The 10,310-nt window shown below is 44.1% G+C and overlaps 1 protein-coding gene across 1 annotated transcript in view; it reads left to right on the top strand.

Moving 5' to 3' along the window:
• Positions 1–283: 283 nt before the first annotated feature.
• The window catches only part of ndst2a (N-deacetylase/N-sulfotransferase (heparan glucosaminyl) 2a), a 32,101-nt gene continuing 22,074 nt past the window's right edge, over positions 284–10,310 (top strand). The window contains exon 1 of the mRNA XM_027275840.1: positions 284–717. The gene's annotated coding sequence lies outside the window, so the exon portion shown is untranslated. The remainder of the gene's footprint in view (positions 718–10,310) is intronic.

Here is a 10,310-nt window from a genome sequence, read left to right as displayed (position 1 = left end):
GAAGACCCCTGTCTTAAACACTTTGTGTTTTGTGGTGAACTTCACTCCATCCTTTCTGAGCCTTTCGAGGATGCCTCTTTCAAAACCAATTCTGATACTACCTCCTGATACCAATGCACCTGTTCACCTATGCTGTTTCTGTCCACAATGAGCATACAATTGAACCAGCATCTTCCTGTAAGACCTCTGCGTTAGTTTGAACTGTCAAGTTCGTGAATATTCATCATTTTAGTGGCTTTAAAAACACATTCTATCTGTTTGGGGAAGCCAGTCATGTCCGTTGATATTTCTGCTGACAAAGCATTTGAATGTATGTAGGGAACTTTTTTTTTTTGCTGCACATCTGCAATCCTTAAAACACAGTTTAAAGAGCCTTCACTGCGGCCACTGTGACTTCAGGGGTTGTCCAACAGTGTTCTAAGGTCAGAGAGGAAAGAGGTCAACGTCTCGGCAGACTGTGCTCCAGTTTTTCCGGGACAGCAGAAGATGCCACTCTTCCTTTGGACTCTGCTCTGTGAAAACAAACATTACATAAATAATTTGAGGGGTTGAGTTTTGAACCCTCCCCCGTTTTGCCAGCTTTGGTTGAGTCCAGGGTTCCAGCAGATCCAAGATGGCGGCCTGAGCAGCGACGAGCAGAAGTTGACTTTTCCCTGAAGCTGGACTGTCTGTCCTCCTCCGTGCTGTCGGCTGGGTGTGTGCTGAGAACGACAGTCGGTAAGTCTGAAAGCACTGACACGGTTCAGGTTCCGCGGCGCCCTCTCGGAGCTGAAGCCCGTTTTCTCCGCGGACTTGTGTGAGTAGCTGTCGTAGCCTCAGCCGCTAGCTGGAACGTTATTCCAGCTCCCGGTTCTCCCGTTGCTGTCGGGGATGGGGGTCGCTGGGAACTGTTCTGACGGGCTCAAAAACATGTGGACATGTCAGCACGGTGAAACGTGAGGGAGAGATGGTTCGGGTCACAGGTTCGGGTCAGAGTATCACCAGTGAACGCTGTTGTTAGCCGTGCTAACGTTAGCCACAGTCTGCCCAGACTGTTGCTTTACACATCCAGCTAGCTGTTAGCATGCTAGCTGGACCCCTCGACGAGCTGCTGGAGTAAAGTTTCTCCTCCATCACCGACCCGAGCGTTCCTCTTCTTTGTGACGTAATTGCACTGTTGTATGACGACACAGACGCGCGTGTGCTTTCATGTCGTATACCTGCTTGGTTTATTGTGGGGCAGCATGTTTCCATCAGTGTGAGGGCAAATGTGAGCCAGTGTTTTGGTGTCTGACGTTACCCTGATCACAGCTGCCGGGCTCAAGCTTCGATGTTCAGCCCGCTCCGGTCACAGCTGCCCGTCCACGTCCACGTCAGACCGAACTACTCAGCTGGAATCTCACAGAGCTTTACGGTCTGTCCTCCGTTTATCGCCCTGTGTAGCTAATTAGTGCAGAATAGAAGCAATGAAGCCAACTATTGATTGTGTGTGTGTGTGTGTGTGTGTGTGTGTGTGTGTGTGTGTGTGTGTGTGAGAGAGAGAGAGAGAGTTATTGTGAAATAAGTGTAGTGACTTGTTGAAAGAGGCTCTGTGAAAAGGTGTTTTACTCATGTTGTTCTCCGATGAATTATCATCTGTTAATGATGATAGATTAACAGTTCTGGGCGTGGACCTTAGTACTCTAATAAACTGTCTGTGATTATTGTAAAGGTTGACACGGGTGGTCAGTTTTTTTAGTAATGTTTACTGATCTGTGATCAGACATTAGCTGATATACCTGTGTTGTGTTGTGCAGTCCAGCTGCAATGATTAGCTGATTAATGGACCAGTCGTCAGATACTGAGTGCATCTTCATTGATCATTTGAATCAATATCTGATAAAGAAATTCTCTCCCGTGACCTGAGCTGAATATGTTTCTGACGTCTGACACATAGTCACCTCAGGCTTTGGGAAACACTCATTAACATTTTCTACAACTAATCGATTCTTTTTCTCAAGTTGTAATGACAAAAATCATTAGTTGTTGCTCCTGTTGTCTTTGGCAGTCACAGCTGACCGTTGTGGTGAACTGACTGCAGCTTGATGAGTTGTTATTAACAGAGAGCAGGAGAGAGCGTACATGTATGGACTGAAGGAAAAAAGAAGTGACACATGGACTTCTTTTGTTTATGATGTGGTGTCAGTACAGGGCTGTACCATACGGTCAAACATTATCACTGCAATATGATTTACTGTTTGTGGGAATAATCACAGTTAGACATGACATATGCACGTCTCCTGTATGAAAGGTGATACACTCGAGGAGCAGTGTACAGTGTGCTGACGCTGTATCTACACACCGCTGCTGCTCCCTGGATCATGCAAATGTTTGAATGTACTAAAAGCTTGTGAGTGCTGCTTGTGTTCTACTCAGTCATAGTCAGGTGCTAGTCCTGGATCATCACACCTAACATGAACGTCATGGTTGGACAGTGTTCCTGTTGATCTGCAGGATGTTTTGTCACAGTGTAAACCTTCCTTCCTGTGCACTGTTTTGATGTTTGTTATTCAAACTGGACTTCTAGGTTCTGTTCCGTTTGCTCTGTAGTTTTAATGCAGTGCTGTTTTAATGTGTTTACTTTATGGTATTGTCACATCTGTTTATGTTCTAATAATATCCAGAGAGCTCAGTAAACCTGCATCTTGGGACAGACCTAGAAAGCAGACCTCTGTTCATTTCCCTGCACCGTGTCCTCTCTGCAACATGACAACACTGTGCTCAGTTCACTTCATGCCCAGTGTGCCTGTTAGATTAATAGACACTTAGCCATGGACTGCCTGAGGAAACCTTAACCTCATGACAGCACTAGGAAAGGTCGCCAGGTTCACCCAAATCATCAGGAATCACCCTCTGGTGAGCATGACATGCTGTCTATCTGCTCTGGACAGACAGACAGACAGACCTGTGATTCTGTGTTGGCCTAACTCATTGAGATCAGCATGAGTGGCTGTGTTTAATGTGAAAGCAGACACTGATAGACTGTGTGCAGTTCTTCACTTATGTATTATGAATCACCTTTTCCCCATTCTAATTGGTTTGCTGGCGGAATTGAAACGAGCGAGGCTCTGAAGTGACAAATTGAGAATGAGGTGGCTATAAAAAGCTTATTTCCCTTCATGACATTCCCCGCTGTGATGACTGGCTTGTTCTTTTCTGCTTTTGAGTGGAGACCCAATTAGTGCTGAGCTGTAGGCCGAGGCCCACTTCTGTGTCAAGCTTATCACTGATGTCTGAGATAACACTTTGTAATTAAGAGGAAGGCCCCGGGGTAGTTTTCCCAGGGAGATGGTGTTTGTGGATGAGGGCGAGGCCATTAAAACTCTGCCCTGTGGTAAGTGGACCTACTTGATATCTCTGGTTACACTATAACATTTTATGGATTTCACACATGGACCGAAAGCTGCCAGGAGACAAAATATACTGGACAAAGCCAGTCTTATTTTAAAATTCAAGTCTTCAGACGAGTATGTTGAAGTTTCAGCCTAAATTTACGCCATGTTCTCTGTCTGTCTGTCTTCAGCTGTCTGTCTGTCTGCCTTCAGCTGTCTGTCTGTCTGTCTTCAGCTGTCTGTCTGTCTTCAGCTGTCCGCTCTCATAAGTTGAAAGCTGTCCAGAGTTCCCAGGGAGTCCTCTGTGAGTTTATTCAGCCACGTCTCTGTGATGCTACACTCTGCATACTCCCTCTCTAGCCTGGATAGTGCTGTTAGCTCCTCCATCTTACTGTGGACAGATCTTACGTTCGTTCAGACAGTACTCATGGTTTGTACCATCTTTAGATCCCGCTCTGCATCCCTGTCTCCTTTCCCCTCACTTTAGCACAGATCCCCGCTCTTTCCACGGAGAGTATGCTGACGCTGCCTAGTGCTAACTGTTGTTCTTGGGTGAAAGAGAGCCATGGATTCGTTTCATTGGGTGACCAGTATATCATGAAGCAGTCTGTATAAAAAGGAAAAGGAATCTCCATAGTTCAAATGCATGTTTGCACACAAGACAGATGATTGGTGTCGATGTCCAATCATGGTCCATGCACGGGTTTAAAAACAACCAGTTTAAAGAAAGATGAGACACAACTGTGTATTACTGTGTGAGAGAGACGGGGAGCAAGTAAGGCGGCGTTCACCTATAATACATTTTATAGTGTACCACCTACACAGCAGAGTCTGGCCTTTGGATTAAACTCTGAATTAAAACTCACTGAGTGTACATGCTGTACATCATAGACTGAGAGACGCAGAGATAGGCAGCTGTAGTCCCATGCGGAGTAAAACACCTCTCACCTAGTGTTCATTCTGATATGAACTCTGTCATAGTGTCAACAGTGAACACTTAAGTGTGCTTCATTTAACACTTCAGGTACTCTGACATCTGTTGCACATAGCGTACAGACAGAGAGCGGCTGCTATCGGTTCATGAGTTGTTATCACAGTTCGTCTTCACTGTATCTTAATGCCTCCAATGAATGCATCCTTTTTGTTGGCCAACTTGAGGGCAGATTAAGAAAAGGGCACAGAGGCTGATGGAAAAAGTGAAGATGAGAATGATGATGAAGGAAATGTGAGCAGATACCAACAGGTGAGTCACATGGTGTGGAAACGTTCCAAAAACAAACAGCATTGTGTTTTGCAACTCAACTGTTAGCTTGTTATCCAGAGAGGTGGAGCGCCTGAGGCCACCGTGTCATGCCCAGTAATTAAAAAGTTCGTCCTGTAGATTGTTCCATTGCTGTGGATCATAGGATTAACCAAAACTGGAGCAATATTTACCGTTACCTTGTAAACATTCCTTCAGTGCAGCTCTTGTGTCTTTTGTTACTGTGCAGACCGTACCATTTAACTTGAAGACATCGCGGTGCGTGGCAACAGAGGAGTTGTAAAGATGTATGAGCACCAGGAGAACTGTTGAATCATGCTACCAAACACTGAGTGAGGCTTCACAGATACCTGCAGCATCAGGCCACAAACCACTGCAGAGGAGTCTACATTTCAATTGAATTCTCCACTCTGAATAGAAAGTACTGACTCAATTTGTTTAGGTTCAGGGGGTTGAGCACAAATAAAGAGATCCTTCACTGAAATAACTAGTTTTGTTGTAGAGCTGCTGACTTGTGTCAGAAGTCTCTATCTGCTGTATATTTGCTGTACGTCTACACTGTACTTCAGAGACAAAGGGACTGGGCACATGTGAACATGTGCAAACATGAACACCTGGACGATATCATGTAACCAAATACATCAAGCTGCTAATTTACCTTTGGTAAAGTTTAAAATGTTCCGTTGTTGTAGAGACCCAGGCCCATACCATGAGGCAGGATACAGGCTTAGTGAGTTTAGTTCTGGGTTCTCCTTCGATAGTGCTTCACTTCTTTAATTTCCTCTTCATCTGTAAAGAGTGTCGCTCTGCTGCAACTCGTCCATGTTTGTGATTGCCCATATTCTGCAAACATTGCCACTTTTTGTCAACATACTCATAGCTGGATTGGATAACTCTGGGTTGACTTACTAAGTTTTTAACCAGCATCGTCTGACTGCCTAGCATGGTTGTTATTTGTTATTGAAGCCAGATATTGAAATATATATTGTGGGTATGTTGAACTGGCTTCATAGAGCAGTTCTCTGTTTGCTGGATGGTGACAAGCAGCATTTGATCCTTTTTGTGATGAATTGTTTGTCTCCCCTCCTGTGGAGTTTAGCAGTAACTGAGAGACATTACTGTCGAATGATAACATACATCTCACAGGAGTGCTTCACTAAAACATCCAGTGATCCAGAGTCAGAGATAGCACAGAGTAACATGAATGTACCTGAGCATGTCTGTGACAGGCTGAACATCATTAAGCAGCGCTGTGGAAGGGCACCGTCTTCCCAGACTACACCATAACAAGACACATTGATTTAGTTATCTGTCATTAGTTCTGTCTGGCAGACGGTTTCCGTTTAACTTTGGGGTGAAAGAGGTTGAGATAAAGAGTTGGAGTTGATGGAAGTCATTTGCTGTTAAATGTATCCGCATTAGTGTGGCTATGCTCTGAGTGTTTTTGCTAATGGGCTAAATGCTGGAACGAAGGCGTCCCCTGAGGAAGGAAGTTCTGTCCTCCCAGCCATGGTGTGTTGGTGTGTGTTGTCTGTGCCTCCCTCACTGTCAGCAGTTCAGCAGAGTTAATCATAACACATGACCTTCTCAGCAGAACTTTTTGAATAGAGACAAAGCAACAAAGTCCCGCCCACACCACAGGGGAACCAATTGATGCTCTCCGTTCACTTTGTATTGAGTGAAGCTGAAGAACACACAACTAAGCTGCCCAACTGAAGAACTAAAACTAGAAGAAACTGCAGGACTACAATAAACATGAGGCAGCATGAGTAGGGAGAGAACTGAAGCTAACACTCAGCATGTCTACGTGCGCACCAAGCATACGAAACTAGTTTTCAGAGTATGACCTCTTGACCCCATCTCAACATCAGCTATGATATTCTATAACAATGTCAACCAGGACCATAATTAATATTATCATTAGCATTATTGTGGGTTCAAGTGTTAAAGCTGAGTGAATTTGAACACCATAGGCAGGTGAGCAGTAACATGTTAGCTGATAGTCTGTGTGTGTGTGTGTGTGTGTGTGTGTGTGTTTGTGTTGTGTGTGTGTGTGTGTGTGTGTGTGTGTGTGTGTGTGTGTGTGTGTGTGTGTGTGGTATGAATGAAGAAACACTGGGTTCAGGGCATTATCTTGTGTGGAAAGTGTGTACCTAGAGGGCGACGTGGGAAGGTGTGTTAGAACATGTTAAGACTCGACCGGCAGGCTGTAATAAATAGTTTGTGCTGAAAGCTGTGCTCAGCCTCGCTCCCCCGCCCTGTGTTGTCTGTAGTCGGGCTCACAGGGATTTGCTTTGGAAGGTGTTACACTTTAATATAGATTCTTCTGTTTAGTTTTTTTAAATGTTTGAAATGGAAGTGCTGTTTGGATTTGTGACATTGTTTTAGATCATAGTGTTGTTACAGGAAGTTAAGGAGGACTGATTCTCCTTTTAGTATATTTTGTCTGGAAAGCAGGAGTCTCTGTGGACAAGAAAGTCTGTGACCGTAAAATGAAACCATTGTTTGGTCCAGTGGTGGAATTCCCTCATTGGTCGTTGCTCTTTCAAAATGAACAGGCAGGAACATTAGTTACATTCTGTAACTGTAACTCCACTTCTATGAGTGTAGGCACTGCATTAGTTTCTGCCCACTTAATACATGGGCCCCTCCCCATTCTCACCTAGTATATAGGTTGGACTTAGACTGAACAGTTTTCTTCACTTAAAGGGACAACAGGACCCGCAGCTTAGATGACTGTATACTCATAGAGTCTGGACTTACAGGATAGTAAAGCGCACAGCTCATGTATTAAGGTTAAACATCGTTGCTGCAAAAACCCAGGTTTGATTCCAGCCCGGGTCCTTTGCTGCATGTCATCCTCTCTCTCTCCCCTGAATTTCCAGCTGTGACAGAAAAAGACAAAAATAAAAGAAGTGGAGTTAGAGTATGGAACTAATGTTGTATTTTTGTATAATCTTCCTCTGCAGCATTCACTAGTGCTGGAAGCACATGTCATACTTTATGACAGATCAGTAACCAGTCCGTCGCACAGATGTGTCACAGCACAATGGTGCATCACAGTTCATCATATACACACAGATGACGCTACAGTACCTGTTGTTAATAGTGATGCACAATATGAAAAATTTCTACCGATAACCGATAATTTCCTGCTTCTCATGGCCGATAACGATAACCGATAACTTCATATTTCAACCCAGACAGCGTGAGATGCATGCATAATACAGACGATCAACGTCTGCTAGGAAGCACCAATCTTAACATGTAGCATACCAAAATGACGGGGAGAAACTCAGATAAAAACTCTACCAAGCACTGCTACCCAAACGAAACATAGTTCAACCCCCAAGCAAATATCTGGGCATGTAACAAAAACACAAACAGCGCATGTCCACTTTAGCGCCTTTGCTAATTTCACCACTTGAACTAAACCACGCAAACGTTATGTGAAAGCAGAGACTCCGCTGATTACAAAGATATGTGTCTCATGAAAACTCCTGACTCTGATTGGTCGATAGTTGATAGGTGTCAATCATCAAACACTCTGTGTTGTTTCAGCCTTAGCAGCACCGCTAGCTGCTACCTCGGCTGCTTCATATTCTTTTAATACCGCTTGTTTCAAACATCGCGTCGTATTAAAACTCAAGGTTTTCTTTCCTCCTCTCGGAATCCTTGCTGAAAAACTTTTGCAAACAGCAATGCTGTTGTTTCTGTTTCTATCTTCTGCCACTATGAAAAATGACCACACTGGTGAAGATACGTTCATTATTAGTCTGGCAGAGACAGGGCCAGGCTGCGGTCTTGCCAATAAGGCGCGACAGCTTTTGGGGCTACTCGGCCTGCAAACAATTTCCCCAATTTATTCATTTATTTATCAGATCTTTTTTATCGGTTTCCAGGGTCGATGGCCGATATTTTATCGGTCCGATAAATATCGTGCATCCCTAGTTGTTAACCATGAGGGAATGAAACAACAGAAAACATACGCCAATGGTTCTGCTGTGGAACAGTCCAGCATAGAGCAGAGGACAGAACACAACAGGTTTTTCTATTCATTTGAGTGGGAGCGAAAAACGTTTCAGCATGTGGGAAGAAGCTGAGCCACATCCAACTTTTGGAAAAACTGAAGCCAACATCATGCTTCGGCCGCCAGTCAGCAACCCACCTCAGAGTTACACAGGCTACGTTCATGATTTTGTATCAATATTGTTTGAGAATAAAGAAAAAGTTTCAGAATGTCCCCCATAACCATAGTAACTTTAGACCTGAGCTAACTATAATAACTCAGTTATAGGAGAGGTAGAGAGAGAAGAAGAAGAATGAAGCAGCTTACACAGATTTACTCTAGACAAAGTCCAGACCGGAGTCGTCGTTTCACACATGTAGCACACAACAGGAGACTCTATGTCAGACGTGTTCTCTCGTATTGACAAAACTTTATAAACTCTTTATAAAGTCTCAAAATGACAACAGGTCTGTGACACAGTCAGAGGTTAATGTGTGGCCCTAAACAACCATGTAGACCACTCATACCACTGGCCGGCCCTGAGTATTTCTCTTCACCCCCTCTTATGTAAGACACCACGCTGTAAGTGCAGTAGTGAAGGCTGACTGCGAGGGTCAGTCAAAGAATTGTGATACAATTATTGATGACCATTTGTTGCGTGCCATCATCACTACGCAGAGATAGAGCATGCTCAGTTCACTTCTTCTCAGTGCTGAGAGTTTGTATTGGAGTAGACATAGTTTTTAACAACCGGCCAATAGCAGCTGGGCTCATTTCTGTTTGTCATCATACATTTTTACTCACATTGGCAGTGGCAGGTCCTGATTTTGGCTCTTGATTGTATGTAATGCTGAAACAAATAGTTAAATAATGCATTAGCCAATTGACAGAAAATTAATTGGCAGAACGAATTACCGTATTTTCCGCACTATAAGGCGCACCTAAAAGCCTTAAATTTTCTCAAAAGCTGACAGTGCGCCTTATAATCCAATGTGCCTTATATATGGATCAATATTGGTTAATCATGGCTACCGTAGTCAGGGGGCGTCGCCGATGTAACCATAGACATATATATGTAGATGCTGCATTGAGCGCTGAATCGTACGTCGCCGCCATTTTGGATGTGGCAAAGTAGAGCGCAACCCTTTTTTCTTGTATTAGTTTACGGGCAGATCTGCCACATCCAATATGGCGGACGCGTTAACGTATCGCACCAACAGACCAACCTGCTCAATGAGGCGTCTATGTATATATGTCTATGGAAGTAACAACGGTAAGAATGGTAAAGAGGAATTCCAGTCCAACACCATTTGTGTCACGAAAATACCACGTCACTGACATTACCTCGGGAAAAATAATGAAACAGCTGTTTATTCATTTTGGGAGTGAACGGAGTTGTCAGAACGCTGGTTTGTATTCTATTAATAAAGTTTGGCTGACTTATCTGACTGTTTTGTTGACATTCCCTTTAGCGCAGCTCCATCTAGTGGATGCATAACGCAACCCCAGCCACTACTGTAGCTTCTATTCTATGCGCCTTATAATGCGGTGCGCCCTATATATGAAAACAGTTTTAAAATAGGCCATTCATTGAAGGTGCGCCTTAAGTCCAACTCACACCGGAGGCGTTACAGCAGCGGAACGGCAGTGCCGCGGTCACCGTAGCAAATAGCTGCCAGTCTAGTCAATG

This window comes from Larimichthys crocea, unplaced genomic scaffold, assembly GCF_000972845.2.
Source record: "Larimichthys crocea isolate SSNF unplaced genomic scaffold, L_crocea_2.0 scaffold220, whole genome shotgun sequence".
Lineage (NCBI taxonomy): Eukaryota > Metazoa > Chordata > Actinopteri > Sciaenidae > Larimichthys > Larimichthys crocea.
The sequence above is the reverse complement of the archived record's forward strand: the minus strand, read 5'-3'. Positions and strand labels throughout refer to the sequence as shown.